Genomic DNA, 15108 nt, shown 5'->3' with positions numbered 1-15108 from the left:
CGGAATGCACAGATCCAACAGGCAAAAAAATCACTAAGTATATAGCCGAACTGAATAGCATCATCAATCAGCTAGATATCATTGACATCTATAGACTACTTCATCCAGTGACAGCAGAATATACATTGTTCTCAAGCTTACATGAAACATTCACCAAGGAAGACCATATTCTCTGCTATAAAACACATCCTCACAAATTTAAAAGAATAGAAATCATGTCTGCTTTCTAACCACAACAGAAGTAAACTAGAAATCAGTAACAGAAATACAGCTGAAAAAAATCCCCAAACAGTGAAAGATTAAACACATGTAGGTTAAAAAAAAATCTTGAAAAATTTAAAGATATTTGGAACAAAAATGAAAACACAATTCATCAAAATGTGTGAAATGACAACATAAGCAAAATAGCTAAATAGGAGTTTCCCCACTCATCCAACAGCAACAATTATTTAGCAGTCATGCATGAATGAAAACATCTTTGTAGGAGCTTTGACATCCAGATAAGAGCTTGTAAAACCCTGGTGGAGCCCAAGGTAGTGTAAGAACATTTTGAGAAGGTAGGTCTATGCCCAGATGGCAGGACTGCATGGCACCAAGTATGGTCCTGGCTACAAGCCCCAGTCCCCAAAGGGTTCAGCTACAGCTCCATCTCATCTTGGTCCTTACAGTAGTACTATCCACCAAGAGACCTGAGAGGAGAGCCACCCATCCATGCTTTGGGTAACAGGTACACCAACCTCGATTCTGAGCGAGGACCTTGCAGGAGCCTACGAACCATTTCCCTTTCTCACCCACAGATCAAGGGCAAAACTTGTCCATCCAAAAAACCAAGGAAGACAGTCTTATGCGCCCCAAAGGCAGCCCTGCAGACCTCAGTCACAGCTGGAGGCCCTGAAGAGGCCCTATGTCTTCAATCCAGCCCCACTTAAACACATTCCCAAGCCAGCCTTGACTTCCCAGCAACCTGTCCAGGAATCTGATGGGAGTCCTCTCGGAGAACTGGCAGAAGCCACATCTGTCCATACACCTGGTAAAAGGCTGGTTATCTGGGGATCCAATTGGGACATTTGCCCTAGGATTAGCCCTGCTGACCAAGATATTGGAGGCAGCTCTGCCTGTCCAGAGACTAGACAAGGTCAATGCCCACCCAAGCCTCTGGTAACAGACCCAGCAACAGCAAAACCACTTGGGCATAGCAGCAACCATGAACCAGGTTCCAACCCTACTTCAGTGGGACCCCAGAGATAATTCCATTGACCAAGGGACCTGATAGAAGAATGTCTTTACCAGCCAAAACCATAAAGGTATAAAGACCATAAGAGGTATTTTCTCCTTCAAACACACATTCACCAATGCAGGGCTGTCGTAATCATGAAGAATCAGGGAAACGTGACACCACCAAAGGAAACTAAGAAAGCTTCAATAACTTAACTCCAAAGAAATGGAGATCTGCAAAGGGGCTGACAAATCAAAATAATCAACTTTTGAGGAAGCTCAGTGAGATACAAGAGAATACAGAGGACTAAGTGAAATCAAAAGGACAGTCCATGAACAAAATAAGGTTTAGAAGCCAGCTGTCATATTGTCTATCCACTCTGATTTTTCTAGCTAATGCTAACATTGGTCTGTATTTCTGGCCTTCCTAAAGAAGATATGGTCTTTAATGGGCTTCTTTGAAAACTGCTAACTAGTACAATAATCTCCAAACTTTTCTGATCAAAATCACCATAAGTAAATTAGTTAAGCATGTATATACTATATGTATCATTAATGGGCTTCCCTCCTAGCTCAGTTGATGAAGAATTCATGTGCAGTGCAGCAGACTCCAGTTCGATTCCTGGGTCAGGAAGATCCCCTAGGGAAGGGATAGGCTACCCACTCCAGTATTCTTGGGCTTCCCTTGTGGCTCAGCTTGTAAAGAATCCACCTGCAATGTGAGAGACCTAGGTTTGATCCCTGGAGTTGGGAAGATTCCCCAGAAAAGTGAAAGGCTACCCACTCCAGTACATTTCTGATCACAATCACTGTAAGTAAACTGGTTTACAGTGATTGTGATCAGAAATGTGTGTGTGTATATATATATATATATATATATATACACACACACACAGAAATGTATATATAAAATTATATTTTTAATTAATAAAATACACACATGTGTGACTAAATATGATTTGAGTTATATATCTTGAAAGTAATAAGAACTAGGCTTAAGGGTATGAAAAAAAAGCAGGCTTCCTTTAAAAGGTTATTTTTTCAGGTAAGGTTATGAGACAAGATAAGCCTCTTAATCACTGAAGAGATTGCTTCTACTATTCAAAGAGATTCATTAGAGTTTTGGTGTTTGGGTTTGGACATTTCTAAACTTGTTTAAAAGTCCCTATTCTAATTCTTGGGGGTCCATGCTCTCCCAATAAATGTACTGACAATTATATAAGGAATCTGGCAAAGTTGTGAATTGAACTTGCTTTGAAATTTGACCAACAGCGGACTCCAGCTACACTGCAGTCCATGGAATTGCGAAGAATCAGACATGACTGAGCAACCGAACAACAACAACTAGCTATGCATCTAATTTCCAGCTGAGTAGGCTTTCAAACTAGAAGGAGTCAGAGACTTTTAGGGCCTCATAGAAACCCCTTGGTCTGTGACCTTGCCAGGACATGAAAGTGTTATTCTTTCTTTATTCTCTTTATTGTATTGAGAGAGCCAGTCTGTATACCCAGTTCTCCCTTCAATGACCTGTAACAGCAAATGCTTAGTCTGCCAAAGGCTATCCTCGACCCCCCTTCCCATACTATTCCAGATAACACTGGAGTCATTTTTTACCCCCACATACTGCAGACCTCCCTATTTCTAATGATTATGGAAAACCAGCTTCAAGCCAAATCCTGTCAAATCTCCAAACCTTATTCCCATCCTTCAGGATCTCTTAAGAACTGTAAATAAGAAGTGATTTAACTCAGGAAATTAAGGGCTTGTAAAAATTTTTGGAAGAGTTGTAGACATGTATTCTAGGTCTGGAGTGATTTCCAAAATACTCAACTGGCTATCTCTTAAGCATAATTTCCCCTTGACCTATGTTGGAATCAAGAAGCCATCACAATTGCTACTACAATAACTGCCTCTGGATTCCCAGGGAGCTGGAGAAAGAAACAACCTCCTATCCAGGAATCAGCCAAGTCAGGAAGACTCTGCTCTTGATGCCTTTAAACTGCGCCTTAACATCTTAAGAGCTGAAGCATGAACGCTAGAACACTGCAGCAGAGAAAGTTCATATTCCTACTTGTGTTGTTTTATAATTCCTTGGAAGTTGGTATGTGTACATAGATGCATAATACATATAGATATGTATACATGTATATATAAAGTCTTTCATTAATTCTTAAAGATTCCTAGACACATTTTCAATTTTTAGGTTGCTCTATGTTTCTTTTTCCTGCAATAGGTAACTGAATTTTTTCATTTTTTAAAGTAACTTTATTAATTTACCATGTTTTCAAATTGTGATTTAGAGATTTAAGCTAGGTGGGGTTTCTTAAGTTTTGCTGCTCCTTCTCTCAGCTTCTTCTGTGCTCAATTATCTCTGTGTAAAGACTTTTCACTTTCTTCCACAGGTGCTTTTGGCATCTTCATCCAAAAATAGGTTCAATGACGGTTCTCGGTGGCTCCTGTCCTGAGGAGCTATTGGAAATATCGTATATCCGGTCTCTACTTCCCACAGAGCAATAGAATGCCTCAGTGCCTTCCACAGCTGTCCTGGGCTCAGCATATTTGCAGCTTCAGGCCCAAGAACCACAGTGGACACACTCTTTTGATTCACAGAACTCTTATTTTTGGAAATGGCTATCACTTTTTAATCAGGTTTTATTGGTTTCTTTTGAAATGGGTGCATGCGTGTGTGTATATGCACGTTGCTGTTGTGTTAGGAGCTCAGTCATGTGCGACTCTTTGAGACTCTATGGACTCTAGCCCATCAGGCTCCTTAGGCCATGGAATTCTCCAGGCAAGAATACTGGAGAGAGTAGCCATTCCCTTCCCTGGGGATCTTACCCAATCACAAATCGAACCAGCATTTCCTGCATTGCAAGCAGATATTTTACCATCTGAACCACCAAGGAAGCTTGTGTATATACACATGTGTATTCAGTTCAGTTCAGTCACAGTCGTGTCCAACTCTTTGCCACCCCATGAATCGCAGCACACCAGGCCTCCCTGTCCATCACCAACTCCCGGAGTTCACTCAGACTCACTTCCATCGAGTCAGTGATGCCATCCAGCCATCTCATCCTCAGTCATCCCCTTCTCCTCCTGCCCCCAACCCCTCCCAGCATCAGAGTCTTTTCCAATGAGTCAACTCTTTGCATGAGGTGGCACAAGTATTGGAGTTTCAGCTTTAGCACCAGTCCTTCCAATGAACACCCAGGACTGATCTCCTTTAGAATGGACTGGTTGGATCTCCTTGCAGTCCAAGGGACTCTCAAGAGTCTTCTCCAACACCACAGTTCAACAGCATCAATTCTTCGGTGCTCAGCTTTCTTCACAGTCCAACTCTCACATCCATGCATGACCACTGGAAAAACCATAGCCTTGACTAGACGGACCTTTGTTGGTAAAGTAATGTCTCTGCTTTTGAATATGCTATCTCAGTTGGTCATAACTTTCCTTCCAAGGAGTAAGCGTCTTTTAATTTCATGGCTGCAATACATATGTGTATACATACACACACATACATCATACACACAGATAACCAAATCAGAAAAGATTATCATTTAGAATTTAGGCTGCAACTAAGAGACTGCCCTCTTTACACAATACTTGAACACTTGTGAGTTTAAGCTAGAAATGGAATTTTTTTTTCTTTTACTGCATATGCCAGTCCCTGAAACAGGTACTCAAAGTAGGCCACTTTAAGTATGGCAAAGTCACAATAAAGAAGTAACTGCTAACTTCTGACAGCCAGACAGGGAGCTATATAACACAATCTTCTAATGAAGATCTACCCAGATTAACAAATTTGGAAATCAAGGAAAAGTTTTTAAACACGTTTGTTTTGATCTCTATTTATGTAAAATGAGGAAGGATAAATGGAAGGAATGAAGAAATGGATGCAAAGACTATTATATACAAAATTATTATAGAGGAGCTAATTTTAAAAAGTTATTCCATCTGATTTCAAGGGAGATAGAGTTATTCCGTCTGATCTCAAGGAAGATATCTCTGGACAGCATTTTTCATTGAAAAAAGAAGAAAACTTTAGAAAATGCTTCTGAGTTAAAATGATGGTACATAAGAAATGCATAATATTGCTCCTACTGATCACCAATTAAACTACTCAGGATTCAAAGGGAGCCAAAGGAAAGGCTATGGGCTTAACTCTGGGTGCCACTTCTGCTTATTAGTTCATGATACATTCCTGTACTATACGTAAAACAATTCACACTCTGGACCAAAATAGCTCCCCCCAATAAGACAGGATATGCACAAAAATTCAAAATACTGTGAACAGCGCTACCTCCAACAAGTATTGGCTTCTCTCCCTCTTATACCTAAGTAGAATTATGTTGATCCAAACGTTATATTCAGAAGTATAGAACTTAAAAAAAAAAAAAGCAAGGAGCAGCACTGGGGAAGAAGTAAGGATTTAGCATTATTATGTTCAAAGAAGACTTCCAACAGTAAATGAATATTGGAACAGGAGAAGTTTAGCGCTGAAGCAGCAGATGATGGAAACTCAGTTTACAGGACTACTTTACGAATTGCAAATCAAGCTCAGGGTGATGCTTCAGGCTGAGATATAAGCGGATACACCACCTACCATCAACTAAATAGTGAGGGGAGCTGTGAGACATGGGACCATACCCTGAGGGTAAACACTCTGCCCACTCAAGACAAATAAAAATACATCCATGAATTACAACCTCAGTGTGAAGAAAAGGGAAATTACACTTAATAGTCAAGGGAAAAAATAACTTTGATGATAACCTTCACAGGAAAAATATATACTTAAAAAAAAAAATCAAGCAGCAGCTTGTTGTCCTCAAAATAATGCAAGAGGAAATGAATTATAGGAAGCAGAAGCAAGAAGCCTTAAGGATAAAACTGAGTTAAGATGGAAAGGGTGCTGGCAGCATAAAAGAGTGGCATAATAAAAATCCACATTGGAGGTAGTCCCAATTGGATTTGATTACAGAAAATCAAGTCAGTGGTATGGAGGATAAATTTGAGACACTTATCCAGAATGCACAGAGAGATTAAAAACTAAGATAACACGTAAAAAGAAGGCACAAAATCATATCTAAGAAGATTATTAGTTTCCCAGAGGAAGGAGCAGAAGCATCACAATGCACAGAGAGAGAGACAGATTTCTTGATCTCAAAAAACTGAATTTTACAAATAAGCTCATCAAATAGGCTCACTGAAGGTATACCACAGCCCCGTTTTGCTGGAAATTTCATGTCCACTCTTCCGCTGTTACCAAGAACCTACGTGACAAACCTTGTATGTCGCTTCATATTTGTGAAGATCTACCTTTAGGGTAGACTTCAATCAGTGGAATTTCTGGGTCAAAGAGAAAATTGTCATTTTTTTCTGATCCTGCCAAATAATCCTCTCATGGATTTGTAGGATTTTTCATGTTTATCAGTAGTACATGAGAACGATTGTGCTCCAAAGCTTTGCCAACGGAGTATATGGTCAAACTATCAAACGTTTTCCTCTCTGCTAGTAAGAAGAAGTATTTCAGTGTAATCTTGATTTAAATTTGACTTCACGCAAGTGAGGTTAAACATAGAGTCATATGGTTATGGGTAATTTGCCTTTCCTTTCAATTAATCCTCATATTTATTTCCATGTAATCAATTAATTTGGATCTTTTCACTTTTTGAAAGATATTTATTTGGAGATTATCCCTTTAAGAAAAAAGCTGGTAATATTTCACTCTAGTTAGTCACTTTAAATTTGCTTTATGGAGCTTCTCTTACCCCATACACACAGACTTTAAAAATATATTTGAATTTAGTAATTAGTTCTGTTACCAATTCTGAATCTGGAATCTTATTAGGTTTTTCATGTTCCGAGATTATAAAGCAATTCATCCTCATTTTGCACTAGTAAATCCATCGTTTTTATTTTAAATATAGATTTCTGACCCATTTATATTTTACTAAATGGCTAGCCAGACACCTCCGATTTTTAAGTTTGTATTTCCCCCTCCACATGCACACTGATTTTAGAAGCCACATAGACCATATTTCATTTTCTATTTAGGATCTACATCTAGATTTCCATTCTACTTCATTGGTCTATCTAATCATGTGCCAAAATGCACAGCTTTAACACTGATTTAATAGCAATTTTACCTATTATGTTGTAATATCTGGCAGAGTTATCCTTCACCTTTTTTCCTACTTTCAGAGTTTTCCTATCTGGTCTTGAATATATTTCTATAGAAATTTTTTTTTGATTTATATACTAACTGTAGACCTAAACTCTCATGATGTAGAATCAGCCTTAGAACACTTATGTCTATTACGGTTGATTATTTTGATGTGCAGGTATATTTGAAATTTCCAGATTTTGTGGTTTCCCTATTTAACTTCCTAGGTAAAGTATATTTCACTCCTTTTGAAATCTTCTTTCATTGGGTTTTCTAGTGAGTTACAGTATGCTTTGCTGTTGTTCAGTGACTAACTTGTGTCTGACTCTTTGCAACCTTATAGACTGCAGCATTGCAGGATTCTCTGTCCTTCACTATCTCCCGGAGTTTGCTCAAATTCATGTCCATTGAATCAGTGATGCTATCCAACAATCTCATCCTCAGTTGCCCCCTTCTTCTGTCCTCAATAGTTCCCAGCATCAGGGTCTTTTCCAATGTGTGGTCTCTTTGCATCAGGTGGTCAAAATATTGGAGCTCTAGCTTCAGCATCAGTTCTCCCAGCTGATTTCCTTTAGGACTGACTGGTTGGATCTCCTTGCAGTCCAAGGAACTCTCTAGAGTCTTCTCCAGCACCACAGTTCAAAAGTATCAAATCTTCGGCATTCAGCTTTCTTCATGGTCCAATTCTCGTATCCATACATGATTACTGGAAAAACTATAGCTTTGACTATATGGACCTTTGTCAGCAAAGTTTTATCTCTGCTTTTTAATATGCTATCTAGATCTGCCATAGCTTTCCTTCGAAGGAGAAAGCATTTTTTTAATTACATGGTTTCAATGATTTTGGAGCCCAAGAAATTTCACTTTTTCACCTTCTATCTGAAGGGTATTAGCTTTAATATATTAATTTTGTATCCTGTTACTCCCATTGTTTCTCTTGATTTTTCATCAGCTGCACTAATATGTCTTACACCAATCCAGAGAAACTTCCTTTTCCAGGGTTCACGTCTCATAACTTCTTTTCCCTGACTGCATTTACTAACACCTATGATATCTCCAATAAAATCATAGAAGAGACATTATGTATACTTTCATTTTTCTTGACTCTAGTGGAAAAATGTTTCCTAATTTTAGAAAGATGCTGACTTTTAGAATGAGGTACATATACTTTACCGTATTAAGGAAATATTCATTGATTTATCTCCCATTAACTTTTTTTTTCAATCTTTAAAAATCATGACTACATATTAGATTTTATTGAATGTCTTATTTTTACTTTATTTTACTTTACAATACTGTATTGGTTTTGCCTTTTTAGCATTAATGTTAGTGGTAAGATAAGATTTAAGAATATGTGAATTATATTGATTTCCTAATATTAAGCTGTGCTTATATTCCTGCAATAACTTGGTCATGATTATTTCTTAATATGCTGAAATTCTTTGTATTAATATTTTATTTAGGTTTTCATTAATCTCTAGTTTTTTTTTTAATACTTTGTAAACACTCTACACAATTATTGTTCCATCCTTTGAAACATTGCTGTGGTTAATGGGGTCGTAAAGAGTCAGACACGACTGAGCAACTGAACTGATGAGACCAGAGGCCATGATCTTAGTTTTCTGAATGTTAAGTTTTAAGCCAGCTTTTTCACTCTCCCCTTTCACTTTCATCAAGAGGCTCTTTAGTTCTTCTTGGTTTTTGCTACAAGGCTGGTGTCATCTGCATATCTGAGGTTACTGATATTTCCTCCTGCAATCTTGATTCCAGACTGTGCTTCATCCAGCCCAGCATGTCTCATGATGTACCCTGTATGTAAGTTAATTAAATGTATTTTTTTCCAGTTAAAAATAAAAATGTGAGACAAAGTTTATAAGTTATGGTAATTAAAATATTAATCAAATTCAATTGAAAGGTATAATTATATGCTGTTCAAATAAACTAAAACAACAATGTATCAATCATTATAAAAGTTAACTCCTTGTAATTGTTATGTTCACGGTTAAGTCATTAGAACATTTCTCTGAGTATAACAAATATTGCAAAGAGTTCAGACAAACATGAAGTATGGAAAAAATTCATAACATTTGTTAATAAATATAGGAGAGTAAATGTAAATGAACATATATTTCTATTCTAGAAATGAGAACAGGGGAAAGGAGTGCTAAGAAAGAACAGGAAATTTTAAAAAGGAAAAAAAATAGACTAAAGAAAATGATTTGCTGCTGCTAAGTCACTTCAGTTGTGTCTGACTCTTTAAGACCCCATGGAATACTAGAGTGGGTTGCCATGCCGTTCTCCAGATCTTCCTGACTCAGGAATCGAACCTGTGCTTCTCATATCTCCTGCATTAGCATGCATGTTCTTTACCATTAGTGCCACCTATGGGAAGCCCCTAAAGAAAATGATATGAAGGGTTAATGCGGCCACAGTAGGGAAAGTGGAGATGTGCTGCTTGCAAACAGGATGTTCTGCCAAGGAGAGGGACACAGCCTTGAGATTAATGGTCCCTTGCAAATAAGGCAACATTCCCTTCTTGTGATAAGGGCTCTGGACAGACTCTGCAGTAAGCCGGAATTTCACTCCCTTTTGCTGTACGATAACATTTATGCACATGCACTGTACTGAACAAGTTTGGTCATACAGTCTGGAACTCTGCCCAGGGGGGCTATATCAAAATAAACCGCGAGCCTGCTTGCTTGCGCAGTTATTATTTTTCCTCTGGCCAGAGTGGTGTCTGTCTCTTGTATGTGTGTCTTGTTGTTTTGTGTCATTTCACTCGTAATCTCTAGAAATCTCCTACAATGATATGTTTGATCAAATTTTTGATCTTTAGGTAAAAGAAAACAGTAAAATAGAACATGCAAGTGAAGGTGTTAGTCACTCAGTCATGAAGACTCTTGGGACCCCACCAAATGTAGCCCACCAGGCTCCTCTTCCCATGGAATGTTCCAGGCAAGAATACTAGACTGAATTGCTACTCCCTTCTCCAGGGGATCTTCCTGACCCAGGAACTGAACCTGGGTCTCCTGCATTTAGGCAGACTACCATCTGAACCAGAAAGCAAGTCTAAAATAGAACATTAACCAAGGATTTTTTTTTTGTTTTTTATCAGAAGCAAATAAAGTAATTAAAGGAGGAAAACACAATAAAAATTTAAAGGAGTCATGGCCACATATTAAGGGTCAATTTATAGTGTTGTGATAACATATTAGCTGTAAGTCTATTTAAATAAGCTAGAACATTTCAAAGAAAATGGAAAAGATATCAAAATCAAAACAGAAAAAAAAAGTTTTAAAAGACAAATAATCATGAAATAAACTTCAAAAATTCAGACTTCTACAAGTGTGGTAGAATAGATAAAGACCTTGTGTGGTTACAGCTAAACACACTTTAGAGAGATTAAAATAAACGGACTCATTTTAGGCTGAATTGGTAGAGTTCCATTTTTCTGCATTGATCATGTAGGTAGAAAATGTACTATCTAAGCCAATTAAATTTATAACACAAAATGCTTTACCTGTAGAAAATGTTAAATGACAAAAAAAAAAAAAAATACCCTTTCAAGTAAATTTCCTTTGACACTTGCCATACACACAAGTTCTCACTCAGAAATATGCAGCCTTGTAACTTTTTTAAAGCCCCCCCCCCTTTTTTTTTTCAGATTTACCTTCTTTCAATAAACTTAACTCTTTAATTCTCAAAGCTCTTAGGGGGATCCTGAAATTTTCTTTTGGGTACAGACCAGCCAAGTTAAGTCACACATATTGGGAAGTATCTCAATTCATATGTGTATGCTGTAAATTCTTACATTAGGAAGTAAGTTTCTTGATAGCAGAAGATGCAGAAGTGATGTCAATAATTTCTTAGTTCAGAGACAGTCTGAGAAATTTTTAGTGCAATGAATAAAATACAATTTAATAGAATTAAACTACAAATTAGCTCAATAACTTAAAATACTAGATAAATATCTACTTATTAGAATTGGTATGTATGTTAATAAATAGTTTGAGTAATAGTTATCTTCCTGGATATGCACGCTTTAAAAAACATTTTGTTATAACATGCCTACTAAGTTTATCTTTAATTTTCAGGACAGAGGATCCTGGAGGGCTGTGGTCCACAGGATCACAGAGTGAAACAACTTAGCATGCATGCGCTAAACAATTAAGCCTTTTCCTTCTTACAGGCTGCACTTCTCCATTTGTAGTGAAACAGGTTTTATGCACAGAACTTGCCACATGCAGATTTATAATGCATTAATTTTGCTGTTTCTTCATCATTGGTTTCTCAGTTCTTCAGTATCTGCTGTATATTTGTTCTCTTTCTTTTGGGGGCCTTTATCTCTGTCCCCACTTTTCCAAGTTGCCAACATCTCATTCTGTTTTCTCTGAATCTCACTTGATATCTCAAAGCTCATTAGCATATTTGAAAAAAAAATGCCCACTCCTAGCATGTAATATCACATTGATATGGTTATTCCCTTTTCCAGGGGCTCTTCCTGACCAGGGATTGAACCCAGGTCTCCTGCATTGCACGCAGATTCTGAGCCACCAGGGGAGACCTAATACGAGTATAGCAAATTCCATAATCAACTGTTAGCAGATAAGGTGCCAAAGCCTGATGTAGCCCAGTTTTCCTCAATGTCCCTGCCTCTTCTGCTTCTTTCGAACTCTAATTATGTGATTTTAATGTCTTAGTCTACATCTTTAAATTATTTTAGTCTGAGGTTCAAATTCTAAATACATTTAATTATAATCAGAGGAAGCTCTTAGAATGAGTCAACAAATCTTAATCATTCTATGGATAATAAACGAGTACTTGCAGGAAGGGGTAACAAATGCCTCAAGCTAGATATTTAATAAGGATTAATGCCTCAGCAAGGTTACAGAGATATCAGAAATGACCCCTTCTTAGGAAATTCAGGAATGAAGAGGATCAATCAAAATAAATTATGGAAGGATTTGATCATTTGTTTTAAAGAAAAGGAGACTTTATTAGAGACCTCTAGATTATTATATAGGCATCTAACATGCTTACATAATGGAATGCTTATATCTCACGATTCTGAAGTACCCTGAAAATGCATCCATTTTCCTATTTCCTCCAATTTTGCCTTACAATTAGAATTCTGAGGTTAAATTTCTCATGATGAAAACACATTAAGTTGTCAATATGTCTAATATTATCTCACAGTTTCTAAAACCCAAACCTTTCTAGTTATACTTTCTAAAATATAAAACCTACCAGAGAAGATTATTTCTCTTTTATAATCCATAGGTTCATAGTACAACTTTTTCTCAGGTTTTATTAACTGTTCACTCAATGAAGTCTTATTAAAAATTAATCAATGCACTAATTTAATCAATTCACAGTGTTTTCCACTATTCTAAGAGAAAATGTGGTTCTATAAAACTAATAAATAGCAAATGTAGGTAAGAGTGATCACTTCATTGACTTTTTCATTATCAAATGTGTGCATTTAGATTTAACTCAAAATATTAGTAAATGTAGCAAACTGTCTTTCAGAATTGACTCTTCTTATATTAAGAAACTAATGGTTTACTCACCTGGGCACTTACATGCTCTGTATGCTACTAGGCTAAACCATTCTCAAACATTCACCAAATTATCATATCATAAAGTTTAAAACTTTCAAAGAAGTTTTGTGAACAGAGTGAGTGTTCAATATAGTCTGAGCCAATTGAGTTTAAATTATTGATTATAACATAATTAAGGGTCACAAGAGTGTTCCAAAGTATAGTGAAACTATTTTCCGGATATAAAATAGAGATTTTAGGCACTGGAGAAAATTTGGAGTAAGCAGATTTTAAGGGTCTATGATTCTGATAGTCACTAAGATATGTGAAGTTTTATGTTGAGTGTTAGAACAACAGTCTCATCGAAAACAAAACTAACCCCTATTAAAGTTAGGTATGACATATCACTGAAGGTTACTCATTTTCTCAGTAGCAAAAACTTATTTTGATGTATATTGGGTAGCATACTGGTATTAACATTGATTATGGCCCCAAATGATGATTCCTTTTTAATAATACCTGTAAATATGCACATAATTATGGCTATATAAAATAGATTAGGTTCTGATTATTCACTAGTCACTAAGCTATATGCATATTACTTAACCATACATTCAAATAAAAAGGCATGTTTTTAAAATTCACAATTATTATTAGCAAAATTGTAGGCTGATTGACACTTTTACTCCTAGCATGTAGTATCATATTCTTAATATGAGTGCAACAAATTCTATAACCAGCACGTCAGTTTCAGTTTTTGCATTTGTTTACATAATTAGCATCTTTATTTCACAATAGATTGTAAACTCCATGAGGGCAGGGATTATAGCCCCAGTGCCTTAGTGATACAAGATTTAAAAAAACACCCAATACTGATTTAATTAATAAGCAAATGAATAATATGAATACTTATAGTGGTTTCTGATGATCAAATCATCAAATTGATCTTAAGAACAATTTCTCATGTTTAGCTTCTGTAAGTTATACTAAGCTCTCTGTTATTTAATAAATAAAAAGGATAAAAACAAAAATCAGAAAATAAAACCAAATAAGAACGATTTTTGAAGGGCAATTTAATGATAAGAATAGCTAAAATATATTAAGTGCCTTTAGCGTCTGTCTACAATGTGGGAGACCTGGGTTCAATCCCTGGGTCGGAAAGATCCCCTGGAGAAGGAAATGGCAATCCACTCCAGTGCTATTGACTGGAAAATCCCATGGACAGAGGAGCCTGGTAGGCTACAGCCCATGGGGTTGCAAAGAGTCGGACATGACTGAGTGACTTTACCTTAATATTTAGGCAGTGCATTTGTTAACTCTTTTTCAGTTGCTTACTCATTTAAATTGCAGAACCTCCTTGTGAAATAGCATCATTATTATTTCATTTTTTTTCCCCAATGATCACACTGAGTCTTAGAGAAGTTGGTACTTTCTAGAAATTTTCCAGCAATGAAACCAAGATTTAAATCCATGATGTCTAACTCTAGTCTAGGATTAACACCTATAGTATATTTCCATTTTCTCCTACAGAACTATAAAACATGCAATCCTATGTGCTTGCTAGTTGTTTGAGCAAATATTTAGGAAGTTTCAGTTTTTCCTGAAGAAAATAAAATCTTAATGCTCAACTACTAGTATATATTTTTTCACTATCTATGCTATAATTAAAGACATTTTATGAATTCAGTGTAAATTTCCCAACAAATACTAGGTTCATCATTAAACTGAGCTTCAGTCAGTTCAGTTCAGTAACTCAGTCATATACAACTCTTTGTGACCAAATGGATTGCAGCATGCAAGGCTTCCCTGTCAATCAACAACTCCCGGAGCTTACTCAAACTAATGTCCATCCAGTCGGTGACGCCATCTAACCATCTCATCCTCTATCATCCCCTTCTCCTCCTGCCTTCAATCTTTCCCAGCATCAGGGTCTTTTCAAATTCGTCAGTTCCTCACATCAGGTGGTTAAATACTGGAGTTGCAGCTTCAGCATCAGTCCTTCGAATGAATATTCAGGACCGATTTCCTTTAGGATGGACTGGTTGGATCTCCTTGCAGTCCAAGGGACTCTCAAGAGTCTTCTCCAACACCACAGTTCAAAAGCATCAATTCTTCAGCACTCAGCTTTCTTTATGGTCCAACTCTCACATCCATACATACTACTGGAGAAACCATAGTTTGACTAGATGG

The sequence above is a fragment of the Budorcas taxicolor genome, chromosome 7, assembly GCF_023091745.1.
Source record: "Budorcas taxicolor isolate Tak-1 chromosome 7, Takin1.1, whole genome shotgun sequence".
NCBI lineage: Eukaryota > Metazoa > Chordata > Mammalia > Artiodactyla > Bovidae > Budorcas > Budorcas taxicolor.
This window is presented reverse-complemented; position numbering follows the sequence as displayed.